This window comes from Schistocerca serialis, chromosome 9 (genome assembly GCF_023864345.2).
Source record: "Schistocerca serialis cubense isolate TAMUIC-IGC-003099 chromosome 9, iqSchSeri2.2, whole genome shotgun sequence".
NCBI classification, from domain to species: Eukaryota; Metazoa; Arthropoda; class Insecta; order Orthoptera; family Acrididae; genus Schistocerca; species Schistocerca serialis.
The window spans coordinates 282,041,206-282,058,757 of NC_064646.1; the positions used below are offsets into that span (position 1 = coordinate 282,041,206).

The window sequence follows — 17,552 nt, forward strand, 5'->3', positions numbered from 1 at the left end:
AGACAGGAACTGTCGATGACATACCTCGCTCAGGCCGCCCAAGGGCTATTACTGCAATGGATAACCGCTACCTACGGATTATGGCTCGGAGGAACACTGACAGCGACGCCACCGTGTTGAATAATGCTTTCCGTGCAACCACAGGACGTCATGTTACGGCTCAAACTGTGCACAGTAGGCTGCACGATGCGCAACTTCACTCCCGACGTCCATGGCGAGGTCTATCTCTGCAACCACGACGCCATGCAGCGCGGTACAGATGGACTCAACAACATGCCGAATGGACCGCTCAGAATTGGCATCACGTTTTCTTCACCGATGAGTGTCGCATATGCCTTGAACCAGACAATCGTCGGAGACGTGTTTAAATGTAACCCAGCCAGGCTGAATGCCTTAGACACACTGTCGAGCGAATGCAGCAAGGTGGAGGTTCGCTGCTGTTTTGGGGTGGCATTATGTGGGGCTGACGTACGCCGCCGGTGGCCGTGGAAGGTGCCGTAACGGCTGCACGATACGTGAATCCCATCCTCCGACTGATAGTGCAACCGCTACCTACGCATTATGGCTCGGAGGATCCCTGAATAATGCTTTTCGTGGAGCCAAAGGACGTCGTGTGACGACTCAAATTGTGCGCAATAGGGTGCATTATATTCAACTTCGCTCCCGACGTCCATGGTGAGGTCCATATTTTCAACTACGACACCATGCAGCAAGGTATAGATGGGCCCTGGCCAAGCGGTTCTAGGCGCTTCATTCCGGAACCGCGCGACTGCTACGGTCGCAGGTTCGAATGCTGCCTCGGGCATGGATGTGTGTGATGTCCTTAGGTTAGTTAGGTTTAAGTAGTTCTAAGTGTTAGGGGACTGATGACCTCGGATTTTGAGTCCCATGGTACTCGGAGCCATTTGAACGATTTGAACAGATGGGCCCAACAACATGCCGAATGGACCGCTCAGGATTGGCATCACATTCTCTTCACCGATGAGTGTCGCTGTACGATACGTGAATGCCATCCTCCGACCGATAACGCAATCATATCGGCATCGTATTGGCGAAGCATTCGTCTTCATGGGCGACAATTCGCGCCCCCATCGTGCACATCTTGTCATCTTGTGAATGACTTCCTTCAGGATAACAACATCGCTTGACTAGAGTGGCCAGCAATTTCCCCAGACATGAACCCTATCGAACATGCCTGGGATAGATTGAAAAGGGCGACGTTACCCTCCAACCACTCTGAGGGATCTACGCCAAATCGCCATTGAGAAGCGGGACAATCTGGATCAACAGTGGCTTGATGGACTTGTGGGCAGTGTGCCACGACGAATACAGGCATGCATCAATGCAAGAGGACGTGCTACTGGGTATTAGAGGTACCGATGTGTACAGCAATCTGGACCACCACCCTTGCAGGTCTCGCTGTATGGTGGTACAACATGCAATTTGTGGTTTTCATGGGCAATAAAAAGGGTTGAAATCATGTTTACATTGATCTCTATTCCAATTTTCTGTACAGGTTCCGGAACTCTCGGAAAAGAGGTGATGCAAAACTTTTTTTTTATGTGTGTATTTAAACACGCAGTTGAGTCTGAAGACGGTCTCTTGGTCTGTAGTGTTACGTGCTGTGACACACGCGACAGGATTCATATATTTCATTGCCCCCCAGGCATCGCCTTTGATGTCATTGTCTTGGGATGTAGGCATTCCGTGTGACTCCTTTGCTTAACTTGGTGGATGTATTTGATCCTGAGTCGCTATTGCAGTTCTACTGGCTGGACACTCCTTTCTCCCAAGATTAAAACAGCTATTGTATAATTCTATTTTATAATTCCAAGTACAATGCTAAGTTTATTGGGTTTACTTTACAGCAGGTCTATTTCTGCTGAATTTCCATCATCAAATTATCTGTAAGTAGGCGGTACAGAATTTGGTACATTATTCCCATTTTTAAAAGTAATTATTAAATAACCTCGTTGTTGTACATTTTGACATACGTCTGCTGCTTTTGACATCCATGTGATGTCAGTGGTTCTGTCACAGTCTGTTTGAGTACTAATGACGTTCTGTTGCTGTTGTTTCTGTAATAATTTTTCGTCACTGGCTTATCTGACTTATTACTTTATTTAGTTGTAAGATTATATTTTTTATATCGGCATTTGCGTGACACATTGTTTGACAGATAATTCCGAAATATTGTATAGTTACAGGCGGTACTGTTTATCGTTGCTGTTAGGTAGGTATTATCTTTCCTTTAACCTTATGATATCGAGGGATTATGTGTCAAACAAGCTGTCACAAAAATGTCGATATAAAGAACACAATCTGACAACTACGTAAAGTAACAAGTGAGATAAGATTGTAACCAAACATTATTACGACAATGACACCAACAAATAGTAACTAACACTTAAACAGACTGTGACAGAACCATCGACATCGCATGGATGTCAAAATCATCAAACATATCTAAAAATATGCAATAATGAATTCAATTTAATAATTACCTTCAAAATTGTAAATAATGCACTAAAATTACGTTTCATTTGCTTACAGGTAACCTGATGGCGGCAGTTCAGCCGAAGTATGCCTGTTGTAACATAAAAGCAATCAAACTTTGCAGCACACTAGGAATTATAAAATAGAATTATACAATGTCCTTAAAAAGACACCTGCTACGCAGTGGGCGCAGAAGAATTTGGAACAGCTTTGTTCACAGAGCAACATGGATACATATCTGGTGTTGTGAATTCCAAACACGCTATCCAGTCTTGATTGGCCCTCTAAACCATCCGATATTAATCACATAGAAAATGTCTGTTTCGAACAGCAGATGAAATAAAGCTATGTAAAAGCCCGCGATTTTATAGCTGTACACGATCTAATCATGAATGAGTGGCTTCAATTGGATATGAAATATCTGAAGTAACTTATTCCATTATGAATGCCAGATTAGGTGTTACAAGGTATTATCGTGAGATATCTCACAGCAGACTTTTTCTTGATTTTCCGAATGAGCGCCTCTCATCCATAGCATTGTAATAACTCCGTGGACGGCAGTGTTCGTTTCCTACTACCGATCTCGTTGGCAGGTTGCAGTGCAGAAGAATGTGACCAGAAATTGTGTGTACGCTGTACTAAAGTTAATATTTTTGCAGGAAGTAATTCATTGTATCAACACCATCTGTTGTGACTGGCAACGGTATGCAAAGTGTCTGTGATGCCGATGTTCAGCGTACGTCTGCACTGGAAAAATTGGTGAGCTTAGCGGCCACTTAGCAGTTGATTGAGTCCCCTTCATTCAGTAGTCGATAATTACTCGCGTGTCTGGCACACGAAGCACGGCTGCCCCAGCCTGCGGTGTACGCCGATGTGGTCGGAATGTTAGGAAAGGTTCCCACAATCCCAGGACGCTCTTTTCGCCCGACATTACAGCCAAAGGAAGCACAGGTTTCCAACAAGGCGTCACCAGTATCATCATTATAGGCTCTGCATTTGTTCAGGTTGGAGTGCTATTTTATTTTTTTAAAGTGAAATTTAAAATTTGCCCTGTGGGTAAAGAAAGGACAAAGGATTCACACAAGACTATTATTATTTAAAAAATTTTCTTTTATGTGCCACTGGCAGAAAATTAGAGAACTATTTCTTGCAATCACAAGGAATATCTTAATAATGAGGAACATTCTGGAAGTATGTTAAACGCCTGTTTTATAACGGTGGTAACAAATCAGGAGATTGATCCTCAGTTATCATAATATAATTACATTAGTGCCTTTCGCCTGTGTGAGCTCCCATAGGTCGGACGTAAGTCTTGTTCTCTTTGTTTGCTGGGAAATAACTACGTCAATATTATATGTAGTTGTGTTAATTATTAAAAAGATTAGACACCTTCCTTATCTCCTCTTCATGAAAGCAATTTTCATCGTGTTCTATTAATTTTCAGGCTTCAGCTGCAAGGTGTTGGAGGCGGTGTGTTCGATGATGATACGACCGAACGCCATTCGTTTAACGAAAAGAGAACCTCCCTGAAGCTAATGTGCCATTACCTTACGTAACTTTCTGCGTAAGAATTGTTCTCGCTTGACCGGTTATCCATCACCGAAAATTTTTATTTATTTATTCATATGGCTCACATGCAGTGTAAAAGTACCGGTATATAACGTTAGTATACCGCATGATCAAAAAGTCAGTATAAATTTGAAAACTTAATAAACCACGGAATAATGTAGATAGAGAGGTAAAAATTGACACACATGCTTGGAATGACATGGGGTTTGATTAGAACGGAAAAAAGTTCACAAAACGTTCAGCAGATGGTGCTGGACAACAAAACGTTAGTGACTGCGCATGACAATCGTGTATAAAAGGAGCTGTAATGAGAGAGAGAATCAGATGCGCCAGCAGTCGCAGCATGTTGACGTTACCTGAAAAGGCGCTTTTAGAGAAGCTGTATTATCAAAATGGGGAATGTGCAAGTTCAGCGTTACGATCCTATCGCCATAGGAAGGGGATTCGAACGGGTAAAGGTCCGTTGACAAATGCAGCTCTGGCGAGAATGATTTCGAAGTTCGAAGCCACGGGTTGTTTAGACGATAGACCCCGTAGTGGCAGACCGAACACAAGGCGTAATGCTGCTGAGACAGTTCAGGAAGAAATGGAGACTATAGCGGGTTCGTCTATGCACGGGGAAGCTGACGATTGGTTGAGTAACGTGTTGTGGACCGACGAAGCTCATTTCACGCTCCGAGGGTCTGTCAACGCCCACAACGGTAGAATTTGGGCTACCGAAAATCCTAGAACTGTCGTGGAAACTCCATTGCACAACGAGAAAGTCACGGTATAGGTTGGATTTACCACATCTACCGTTATCGGGCCTTTTTTCTTCGAGGAAATGCGTGATTCTGGTTTTGTAACTTCTACCGTCACGGGTGAGAGGTACGCCGATATGTTACAGAATCGCACCATCCCCAGGCTGGCTGATAAACGCCTGCTGGAACGTACGATGTTTATGCAGGATGGCGCTCCACCTCATATTGCTAGACGCGTGAAAGATCTCTTGCACGGGTCGTTTGGTGATGATCGTGTGCTCAGCGGCCACTTTCGTCATGCTTGGCCTCCCAGGTCCCCAGACCTCAGTCCGTGCGATTATAGGCTTTGGGGTTACCTGAAGTCGCAAGTGTATCGTGATCGACCGACATCTCTAGGGATGCTGAAAGACAACATCGACGCCAGTGCCTCACCGTAACTCCGGACATGCTTTACAGTACTGTTCACAACATTATTCCTCGACTACAGCTATTGTTGAGGAATGATGGTGGACATATTGAGCATTTCCTGTAAAGAACATCATCTTTGCTTTGTCTTACTTTGTTATGTTAATTATTGATATTCTGATGAGATGAAGCGCCATCTGTCGGACATTTTTTGAACTCTTCTATTTTTTTGGTTCTAATAAAACCCCATGTCATTCCAAGCATGTGTGTCAATTTGTACCTCTCTATCTACATTATTCCGTGATTTATTCAGTTTTCAAATTTATACCGACTTTTTGATCACCCGATATGTATATAAGAAGATCGCAGAAACACAAAAGTACATAAAACTAACTAAATAAATTTCAGTATCTAAGTTCCTAATCACGTAAGAGTTGTATAGTCAGCTTTCATGAGGTCGCTCCAACACCCCTGGCAGAAACGCAGGGGGAATTCATCTCTACTGCGCTTGATTGTCTGGTTCGCGGTCACAAATAGGAGACACCGTAGAACTCCATTTGGGAAGTGAGTCTGCGCATCGACCTTGTCCAGAGTGAGCTCTGTTCAATTTGACGCATTGTCTCCTGTTGAGTTCTGTGCCATCAGTATCACAGTTATTCTTTCGGAATAACTCGCGCTCTTCAGGATTTTCATAAGCTGACAGTTCTGATCCCACTGGTCTCTCACCTCGGTATTACTGGCATCTAGCTGCTCTGTTTGCCGTAACGGTGGGTTTCTTGAACGGAGAGTATTTCGTCGTCGACTTGATAGGCCTTCCTGTATGGGTAATTCCAGGTACTCCTGTAGGTTGTGGTATTCCCTAAGCAAGGCATAGCTGCTACGTGCTGTGGGTGGATCGATGCTGTTCTGCAGAGGATGACAGTGAATGAGTGTTGGTCGGATTGTCTCAGTTATTAACCGCATAGTGTGGTCCAGCTAGACTCCGATCAAGTTGGTGTGACAGCTGTTTAGCCACTCTAGGGCATAAAACTCGGCTGCTGATAAGACCAGCGCAATGGATGATATAAGCAAGGTATCTGCTTCCCATGTCTTTTCACACAATTTTTGAGTACTATTGTTACGAGTTTTCATCTTTTCACTTCTTCTCTTGTCTTGGTTGCGTGTAGATGGACATCTTGCGAGTGCTGGCAAATGTAAGCATATTTGTACTAATTAAGCAAATAATATATTGATTTAATATCATTGTTCACTTTTAATTTGTAATAGGTGATCCCGACTTCATGTCCGCCTTCCTTTGAATTAACCTGCATTCGAGTAATTTACAGTTCAACCGTCGCAGCGGCCGATGCAGCCAACGGCGCCATTACGTGGTGATATTAACTTACAAAAAATTAGCGGAAGCGAAAAACTCGCCCGCTATTAACATAATATACATTTTTCTCCACAGCCGCCCGACTTTGCATAAAATACGCAGCTTTAAGATTCTTATTTTCAGTACCACAGCCGAGAGCCAGAGCCAGGACTCCGACTACAATGCAATGGTTAACAGAGGTAAGAAAAAATACTCTCTCGCATTTGTGGGCCGTAATTGTAATTAACAACTAAAGATTTTTTGCTTTAAAGTGAACTGACTAGCCGAGAAATTAATATGAAAAGTTTATTCCATTGTTCAACTTATATACTCATGTTTCAAGATTCAGCGACTCTAATTCCACTGAGGATCAATATTGTTAAAAAAAAGAGAACTTCACAAAAGCGTTTGATTGTAAATCAAAATTAAAATGAAGTATCATTTTGATTAAGGCCCACCACGTAAGTCGGCAACAATCAACGTTACCAATAAACAATATATTAAATTACGACGACCGACGGACGCCAGATTCCCACCGCGGACTCCGTGCCTACTAGGCAACAGGACACATGCTGAACCGAGGTGACTGAAATACTAACCATTTCTGCAGAACATACTAATGCATATCTCCTGTGAATATGAACGTCCTGTCTCTAGTCGTTCAAAGCGTTCTGTTATTTTCTGAAGATGAGTGTAATTATATATGTTTAGATAGTTCATCCATCCTGGAATTAGAGAATCTTGACGATTTCTGCCTGTTATCGATGTTGGTACTTACTTCTAAGCTAACGGTCTCGGGAATCACAAGATCGTATCAAAATCGCTTCGGTAGTTCCTGATACTAGCCCGAACATACAAAAAGGAGCGTGCAGCTGACTTCAGTTTATATATGTAGAGAGAGCAGATTTAGTAAAATATTTTCAATTTACTTACTGCAATATGACTAAAACTTACTTTTTATGTTTGCGTGTAGTAATATTTTTCCTTTAGGCTTTTGGCGACTGAAGAACGTTCCAATGGCGAAAATATATTTTTTATTCGATGCAATTACGTGTAAAAATTTCGGATTTTTTCCGTTACTTGTACTTTGAATCTTTGCTTCTTGCCTAATTTCATGGTTCTAGGTCAACGAGAAGTGAGTTTGGGAGTATGAGAATATGTGATATAAATGGCCATATCTTTCAGTTGCAGCGACTTAGAAGCTTAAAGTTTTGCGCAGCCAAGGGATCGTCGATCTTTAGTATGTGACATAAATTTCAACTCGATCGTTTACCCATTATTGAGAAAAACGGTTCTGAAGATTCGGACAGGCAAATAGGCTGACGGACAACAAAGCGACCCTATAATGGTTTCGTTTATACAGGTTGAGGTTCGGAACCATACAAATACTGATAAGTGAGAACATCACAGGTAACTCAAAGCTAGCACAAGAGATAAAGAAAGCAAGGACGAGATCAGCAAGGCGAAGGATGACCACTGCCCTCCCACTCCCCACATCCCCCAACCCTCGAATATAATTAAATAAAAATAAAAGTGTCTTCCCAAACCAAACTCCATCCTGCCCCGACACACAAAGATAACAATTTCGTACCAAGGGAGTGCAAGCATCGCAGGTAGGGAAAAGAGCGATGGTAAGAACTAAAACTGCGGATCAGCCACAAGTCGCACAGAAATATCATCTTCATTATCGGTTCCATTCGTCAGACGCAAACATCTTTAGAATGTTTTAAAACAGTAGAAAATGAAATAAAATTTGCATTCAACTTAGATACATCACAACTCACATTTAGTAGCGAACTGTCCCACTTTAATATATCTGTCTGTGCTCGGTGCCGACCTCAGGACTAAACTGGAATTAAGTTCACTGTGTTACAGATATCATAAACTCTATGTTCACCTGCATTCAAAGATAATCTAGTCATACAGGTTTCTTGTTAGGCGGTCCAGAGCCGTATAAAAGGACACTTTGGAAGAAAGCTGCCAACGGGCTTGCCGCAGTGGTAACACTGGTTCCCGTCAGATCACCGAAGTTAAGCGCTGTCGGGATGGGCTAGTACTTGGATGGGTGACCATCCGGTCTGCCGAGCACTGTTGGCTAGCGGGGTACACTCAGTCCTTGTGAGGCAAACTGAGGAGCTACTTGATTGAGAAGTAGCGGTTCTGGTCTCGTAAACTGACATACGGCCGGTAGAGCGGTTTGCTGACCACATGCTCCTCCATATCCGCATCCAGTGACGCCTGTGGACTGAGGATGACACGGCGGCCGGTCGGTACCGTTGGGCCTGCCGAGGCCTGTTCGGACGGAGTTTGGTAGAAAGCTACCTGATTAAGCCTAATGCAATACACGATATCATTAAACTGCTGCAAAAAACACCCAATTTAGTGGGCAATAACACATCTCTAAAATTCGCAACCGGTTATTTAAACACGTTTAAAACGATATAGTATAGCTATGAACAAGAATTATAAGCGATGCCTTTACAAGCGTTAATGTACATATGTCATGTTTACAACTGGTTATTAATACAATTAACCTGTATTTTAAGTAAGTGTGGATTAAACACACCAGTTAGTGACGTGATTCTTCTTAAGTTAGGATGCAATACTTCGATAGGACATCAGTTACAACACACAGATGTGATACGATTTATTTCAGCTGAAGCGTGTTTTCGTGCACTTATGAACATAATGATATACCAATTGCATAAAACTTACATAATAAATCAAGAAGTCAAATAATAAGATAATTATGGAGGTCATGAGAACAAAATAAACCTGTCAAACAACCGCTGCTTTAGCAAAAAATTGTTTGGTCTAGGGGTAGCGTCTTGACTAATAATCAGAGCGTTATGGTTCCCAGATTCGAACGCAGCCACTGCTTTAATTTTGAATAAAAGTTATCAGGAATGGTAGCCGTAGACTTCCAGCATAAGAAGTCACCCTCGGTTTGCCATAGGCCTTGTCAAACGGAGCGGAGGAGCGGACAAAGGTTCAGGACACGTTCGTGCCGAAGCAGGACGGGGGAGGGGGGGGGGGGGCGGACTGCTACTAAGAGGTGGAAGAAGAAAGAATCAGCAATGATCAATGGCATGACAGTGCAGAAGGCAATGGAAACCGCTGAACTAAAGACACATAAAGTGTATCCACAGGACATGTGTCGTGAAGATCTCTCCACGAGCAAAAGATTCGGGATTGGTCCCCCATTAGTATCATCGGGAAGGGCTACCAAGGGGGAAGTGAACATGAGATAGAGATGGATTGACCAGTGAGAGGATAATATTCTGGAAGTCGGAGCATCAAAAGTCAGAAGTTTGAACGTAATTGGAAAACTGGAAAATCTAAAACGGGAAATACAAAGCCTCAATCTAGATATAGTGGGGGTCAGTGAAGTGAAATGGAAAGAAGCTAAGCATTTCTGGCCAGATGAATATACGCTAATATTAAGAGCAGCAGAAAATGTTATAACGGGAGAAGGATTCGTTATGGACAGGAAAGTAGAGCAGAGAATGAGTTATTGTGAACAGTTCAGTGTTCAGGTTGTTCTCATCAGATTCGATAGCAAACCAACGTCGCAAAGGTAGTTGCGCTATATGTACCGACGTCCCAAGCAGAATATGAGGAGATAGAGGAAGTACATGAGGATACTGAACGGGTAATTCAGTACGTAAAGGGAGATGAAAATCTAATAAGCGTGGATGATTGGAATGCGGTTGTAGGGGAAGGAGTGTTAGAAATAGTTACAGTAGACCACGGGCTTCAAGAATCACAAGAGGAGGAGGTATACTTCGAAAAGGCTGGATTACATCATGGTCAAACAGAGATTCTGAAACTAGATACTGGATTGCGAGACGCGCCCAGGTGTAGATATAGACTCAGATCACAACTCAGTAATGATGAAGAGTAAAGTATAAGAGAATCGTCTGCAAGGGCCAGCGTGAAGGAAGTGTGATATTAAAGTAAGGAGGAATGATGAGAGGCATTTAGAGTTCGCTATGGCTATGGGTACTGTGGTAAGGAATACCAAAGTAGGTAGTTCGGTTAATGGGGAGTGGATATCTCGAGAAAGGGAAATCATAGATATTGGAAAGACACAAGGAAGGTAACTGCAAAAGCCTTGGATAACAGAAGAAATAATTCAGTGTTGCCAATGTTGTTTCGACTACGCCGCAGTAGTTCCGCTGGAAAACCCTTACACATCCTCAATGGTCTCTCCCTATGCGATTTCTGTATTTTTGGAGTCCTACGAAAGGCAATAGCGGTAGTCGATTTTCTTCGGATGAAGAGTTGCACGGCTGTGTTCAATCATGGTTCCGTACGCTATCGCAAACATTTTTCCATGAAGACGTTGATCTTTTTGTTTCACAGTGTGATAAATGTATTAACAGTTATGGCGGTTACTTTTGAAATAGCAAGCAGTTTACTTAATTTTTTTCCAACTGTCTCGTGTTCTTTCATCGCCTCTTATGTGAGCCTGGTGACGTACCATTAGATTTTCGTAAAAATAGCATCCACATAATTCCGAAGACATAAACAGCAGATAAATGCGAGAACTATCGCATAATCAACTTAACAGCTACTGCATTCAAACTGTTGATAAGAACAATATACAGAAAAAAGAAAAAGTAATTTGAGTATCTGTTAGAGAATGATCAGTTTGGCTTTAGGAAAGGTAAAGACACCAGACACGCAGTTCTGACGGTGGTAATGAAAGCGAAACAGAAAAAGAGTCAAGACACTCTCATAGGATTTGTCGACCTGCAGAAGGCTTTAGACAGTGTCAGATAGTGCAAGATGTTTGAAATTCTGAGAAAAATAGGAGTAAACTATATGGAATGACGGGTAGTATAGATTACGTACAAGAACCAAGGTGGAGCAATAAGAGTGGAATACCAAGAACGAAGAGTGTAATACATGGACGTAGACGTTTGCTCCTATTGTTCAATCTATACATCGAAGAAGCAATGATGGAATTAAATAAAGATTCAAGACTGTGATGTAAATTCAAGGTGAAAGGATATCAGTGGAGAGATTCGCCGATGACTTTGCTGTCTTCAACGAAAATGAAGAAGAATTACTGGATCTGTTGAATGGAACGATCAGTCTAACGAATACAAAGTATGTATTGAGAGTAAACCGAAGAAAGGTAAAAGAAATGAGATGTAACAGAAATGACAATAGCAAGAAATTTAAGATCGAAATTGTTGATGATGAAGTAAACGAAGTTAAGGAGTTCTGCTACCTTGGAAGCAAAAGTCCCATGACGGACGAAGCAAGGAGAAGATAAAAAAAAGGGGTAGCACAAGTGAAAAGGGCTCTCCTGGCCAAGAGAAGTCTACTGGTATCAAACTTTCACCTTAATTTGAGGAAGAAGTTTCTTAAAATCTATGTTTGAAGCACAGCATTGTATGGTAGTGCATCGTGGACTATGCGAAAAACGGAACAGAAGAGAGTCGAAGCGTTTGATATGTGGCGTACGGAAGAATGTTAAAAATTTGTTGGTTTGATACGGTAAGGAATGAGGAGGTTCTCTGCAGTGACGCCGAAGAAAGAAACTTATTAAAACCTCCGAGAAGAAGAAGGCACAGGATGATAGAACATGTGTCAAGATATCAGGCAGTAACCTCCGTGGACTAGAGAGAGCTATATAGTGTAAAAGCTACAGGGAAGACAGAGACTGAGACAGATCCAACCAATAATTGAGGACGTACGGTGTGTTACTCTTGGATGAAGACGTTGGCGCAGAAAGGATTCCTGGCTAGCCGCATCAAACCAGTCAGAAGGGTAATAACAAAAAAAAAGGTTCAATTGGCTCTGAGCACTATGGGTCTTAACTTCTAAGGTTATCAGTCCCCTAGAAATTAGAACTAATTAAACCTAACTAACATAAGGACATCACACACATCCATGCCCGAGACATGATTCGAACCTGCGACGGTAGCGGTCGCGCCGTTCCAGACTGTAGCGACTAGAACCGCTCGGCCACCTCGGCCGGCTAAAAAAGAAAAAAATGTTTGTGACTAAGCACTGATTAATTGAACCAGTAAGACATTGTAACGTAATCCGTCTTCAGCTTCTGCCTCAGGATAAAATATATAGAAAGGTAAGAGGTTGCGACGTACATGTTTGGTAGTGGCCATGCTTAGATATAAATACTCTTTATAAAACCTTAAGATTTTTGGAAAATTAAAAAGCTGCTATTTTTTTACATAAACATAAAATAGAAAATTATTAAAATACAAACTGCATTTCTTACTGGATGTGAGACTCTATGATTACTATGTGGTAATGGTTACACGAACTGGGACAATTAGTTCCCATTATGACACTATACGGCACATGGTTTATGATACATCAGATACTATTAGTGTCAAACAGTCGATGACACGTAACAAATATAATGTTTATCAAATATCTGCAAGTGACCGGTAAGTCTCAAAAAGATACATGGTGTGACAGGGTAATAAGTGTCATGCTTCATGACCACTATATGTGACTCTTAATAAATTAATGTATCACAAAAATTACACAGTTTACACTAAGGCCTCGGTTCTAGGCGCTACAGTCTGGAACCGCGGGACCGCTACGGTCGAAGGTTCAAATCCTGCCTCGGGCATGGATGTCTGTGATGTCCTAAGGTTTGTTAGGTTTAAGCAGTTCTACGTTCTAGGGGACTGATGACCAAAGAAGTTAAGTCCCACAGTACTCAGAGCCATTTGAACCATTAAGGGCTCCTTGAAATTATTTGTGTAAAATATAGCATCATAATTTCACAAAAATATTACAGGAGCCATAAGGTTCTATAAAGGCACCATATACGGTACGTTGTTCACATGTCTTATATCACGGGGATCTCCAACGTTAGGGACTTGGCTGACGAGAAGGGTAAGAAAACCAATGTGCACTCCGTCTGCATACCTGGTGGAGTCATTCCAGATGTGGAACGGGTCCTCCCGGATGCCATGAAAAGAACAGCGTGCAGCCAACTGCAGGTGGTTGCTCACGTCGGTACCAGTGATGTGTGTCACTTTGGATCAGAAGAGATTCTCTCTGGTTTCGAGCGGCTAACAGTAGTGGTAAAGGCTGCCAGTCTTGCTTGCAAGATGAAAGCAGAGCTGACCATTTGCAGTATAGCCGACAGGACCGATTGCGGACCTCTGGTACAGAGCCGAGTGGAGGGTCTGAATCAGAGGCTCAGACGGTTCTGCGACCGTGTAGACTGCAGATTCCTCGACTTGCGCCAAAGGGTGGTTGGGTTTCGGGTTCTGCTGAATAGGTCAGGTGTCCACTATACGCAGGAGGCGGCTACACGGGTAGCGGGGCCTGCATGGTGTGGACTGGGCGGTTTTTTGGGTTATAAGGTCTCAGGAAAGCACAAGAAGGGCTTCAGTCACAAAGGGTTCACACTGAACACAGGAAGAACGTAGGAGCAGGAACCATCGATATAACAGATGTAAATTGTCGTAGCTGTGTTGGGAAAGTACCACAGCTTCAAGTGCTAATAGAAAGCACTGATGCTCAAATCGTTATAGGCACTGATAGCTGGCTAAAGCCGGATATAAGCTCTGCCGAAATTTTTGCGAAGAATCTAACGGTGTTCCAAAAGGATAGGCTAAACACGGTTGGCGGTGGCGTGTTTGTTGCTGTCAGAAGTAGTTTAACTTGTCGCGAAATTGAAGTAGATACTTCCTGTGAGGGGGTATGGGCAGAGGTCATTGTTGGAATAAAATAATAATTGAACCCTTTTACCGACCTCCCAATTCAGATAATACAGTACATGGGGGCTTAATTATTATTACATTTGAAAATGATTTTTAATTTTGGTAGCTGTAAGTCCGATTACGTAGTGTCTCGTAAACGGTTGGCCCTGACTAGTCTTAGTACGCAATCTGACTGCATAGAACAACAACAAAGAATGAAATGAAAATTTCCTGTTAACACAATTAATTAATTAAGTCCCCAGCAACTATAAAACCTACGAAACCAAAGCACAAGTGTAATTGTTCTGTGTGTGGGAGTGTGACTCAACGTACCCATCTGGCACGGTTCTTCTTCAACAAGACAAGAAATTTTAAATATTATTTATACTGAAGTAATTAAAAAAAATAGAAATACTATAATTGCGCAAGAAACCCAGAATTACACTCTAATACAAGAACACAAGCCAGATGCTTTGTTGACTGAACCTGTAATGACGCATTATTTAGGACATTGAAATAATAAGAAAAAAAGAAAAGTAGTTTGTTACCTTAATTTATATTGATTAAAAGCACTCTAGACATTACAATCTCTCCACACCGACTCGCTACTACCACATCTCAACAAGAACCTTTCAGTATCACATCTCAGCAAGCACTCCCTGCTACGAGTTCTTAACAAGCACTGACCACTACGAGTCCTCGACAGGCACTGACAACTACGAGCTCTCCCCAAGCACTGTGGAGGCGGCTTAATAATACTCTTTGGCGCAATCTCTGGCGCAGTGGCTCAGTGTAGCCACCTTTCATCTGCCCCCCCTCCACAGGCCAGAATTTGATGGTATTTTTGCCAGCATTGGTGGTGAAAATACCACCAAATTCGTTCACAAAAATACAGACAAAAATAAAAGATAATATTAATACCTAAATATCACATAATTAGTTAAAATTTTGGCTTTGCGCTGACCTTTCAATAACCTAATATATAAAATACAGTAAGCAATACAAATTCTTTTCATACATGTGACTTTACATAATAGTTCACACAATACACAAAAAATCAGTTTATACAAATGTTCACATAAAATGCTTTCAATGATTAGTTCCAGTAATAGCACCCAGCGATGGTCAACAGGTGTAGACACCAACAAGTGACATCATTTCAGTAGAAGCAATCCATCAGTGCCACCCAGCAATGTTGAGTAGGTGCAGACAGCAAGAAGTAACATCATTTCAGTAGAAACAGTCCATCAGTGGCACCCAGTAATGTTGAGCAGGTGCAGACACCAACAAGTGACATTATGCCGGTAGAAGCAGTTCATTAGTGGCACCCAGTAATGTTGAACAGGTGCAGACAGCAACAAGTGACATTATTTCAGTAGAAACAGTTCCATTTGTGGCACCCGGCAATGTTGAAGAGGTACACACAGCAACAAGCCACATTTCTTAGCAGAAGCAGTTCCATTAGTGACATCCAGCATTGTTGAACAGGTGCAGACACCAACAAGTGACATAATGTCAGTAGGAGCAGTTCCATCTGTGGCACCCAGCAATGTTGAGCAGGTCCAGAGAGCAGTCCATAATATTCACTATCACTGATCACACTGTTCATCAGAGTTTATTAGCAGAAATTAAACATGTCCTAGTGGCACCAATCATGTAGAAAAAGTACAAGTAACTGTCCATAATATTCACTATCACTGATCACACTGTTCATCAGAAGAAATGAATCATTCCTAAGTGGCACCCATTATGTTGAAAAGTGTAGGTAACAGTTCATAATATTCACCATCACTAATCAGCCAGTTCAAGCATGAACAATAGTTTGAATACACATACAAATGCTTTTACAATGCTCTTACACTAAACATACAAATTCTAATAAACACACAAATGATATCAGATAATTGTCATATTAACTATTACAAATACTCAAATATCAGTAAACCTATAATATTTATGGGTGTCAGTGCAAGCCACTACAAACAAATAAAATAATATTTAGGAGATAGGTGGGTAGGATTAGGAAATGAAAACACACAAAACACACTCACTCATCTTTCATCCACACTAAGTACTACTGTGTAATTGAATAGTGTTAACTGTGTAAATGTAACTCTGTCCAAGATTTGATGTTCGACATGTGTATCAAGTAGTAGTGGCAGCAATGTATAACAGTCAATAATAGTTAAGTCAACGTCATAGTCATCATGTCAAGACCAATGTTTGCCAAGCCAGATCAAATGTACTGTTGTTGAACAACTGTCAGTGAGCCAAGATATGCAAATATTTGCCCTCTTCAAAAAAAAGTATATACTGCTTAGTGATTTAACAAAGTGTGTGTATACACTATCTTCCTTCTACTTTAGTGTTCTAGTCTGCTATCTTCATCCTCCTTGTTCCCTACAGACCAACAAAAAAAAAAAAAAAAATATGCACCTCACTTACTTTACCTCTTATCCACCAAAACTCCAATAATCATCAGCATCACATTATCTCAATACTTTAATAATACCTCTTACGTCGATACATATAAATCTTATCATCAATATCATTTGCCTTACCTCTTGTCCACAAAAACTCCAATAATCATCAACTTCATATAATCTCAATACCTCAATAATACCTCTTCAATACGTCGATACATATAAACCTTATTACCAATATCATTTCTCTTCCATAACAACTCTTTCCTCTAGTCAGTCTCCTCGAACAAGTACAGATAAAATCCTAATGCAAACCTCATCATCCAACACAACCTCTGTGTAATCCATCTGACCCAAATCTTCTACTCATTATGAATTGTAAACAAAGAAATGCATACATGACCTCTAACAGACTTAGCTCGAATAACTCTCAGTAATTAAGTACGATTACGGAGTGTGAATGTTCATAATACACTCCTGGAAATGGAAAAAAGAACACATTGACACCGGTGTGTCAGACCCACCATACTTGCTCCGGACACTGCGAGAGGGCTGTACAAGCAATGATCACACGCACGGCACAGCGGACACACCAGGAACCGCGGTGTTGGCCGTCGAATGGCGCTAGCTGCGCAGCATTTGTGCACCGCCGCCGTCAGTGTCAGCCAGTTTGCCGTGGCATACGGAGCTCCATCGCAGTCTTTAACACTGGTAGCATGCCGCGACAGCGTGGACGTGAACCGTATGTGCAGTTGACGGACTTTGAGCGAGGGCGTATAGTGGGCATGCGGGAGGCCGGGTGGACGTACCGCCGAATTGCTCAACACGTGGGGCGTGAGGTCTCCACAGTACATCGATGTTGTCGCCAGTG

The 17,552-nt window shown here is 42.0% G+C and overlaps 1 pseudogene; it reads left to right on the forward strand.

Annotated features, from left to right (window-relative positions):
• Nucleotides 1–8,540: 8,540 nt before the first annotated feature.
• Nucleotides 8,541–8,658, forward strand: LOC126420187 (5S ribosomal RNA; annotated as a pseudogene).
• Nucleotides 8,659–17,552: the final 8,894 nt, after the last annotated feature.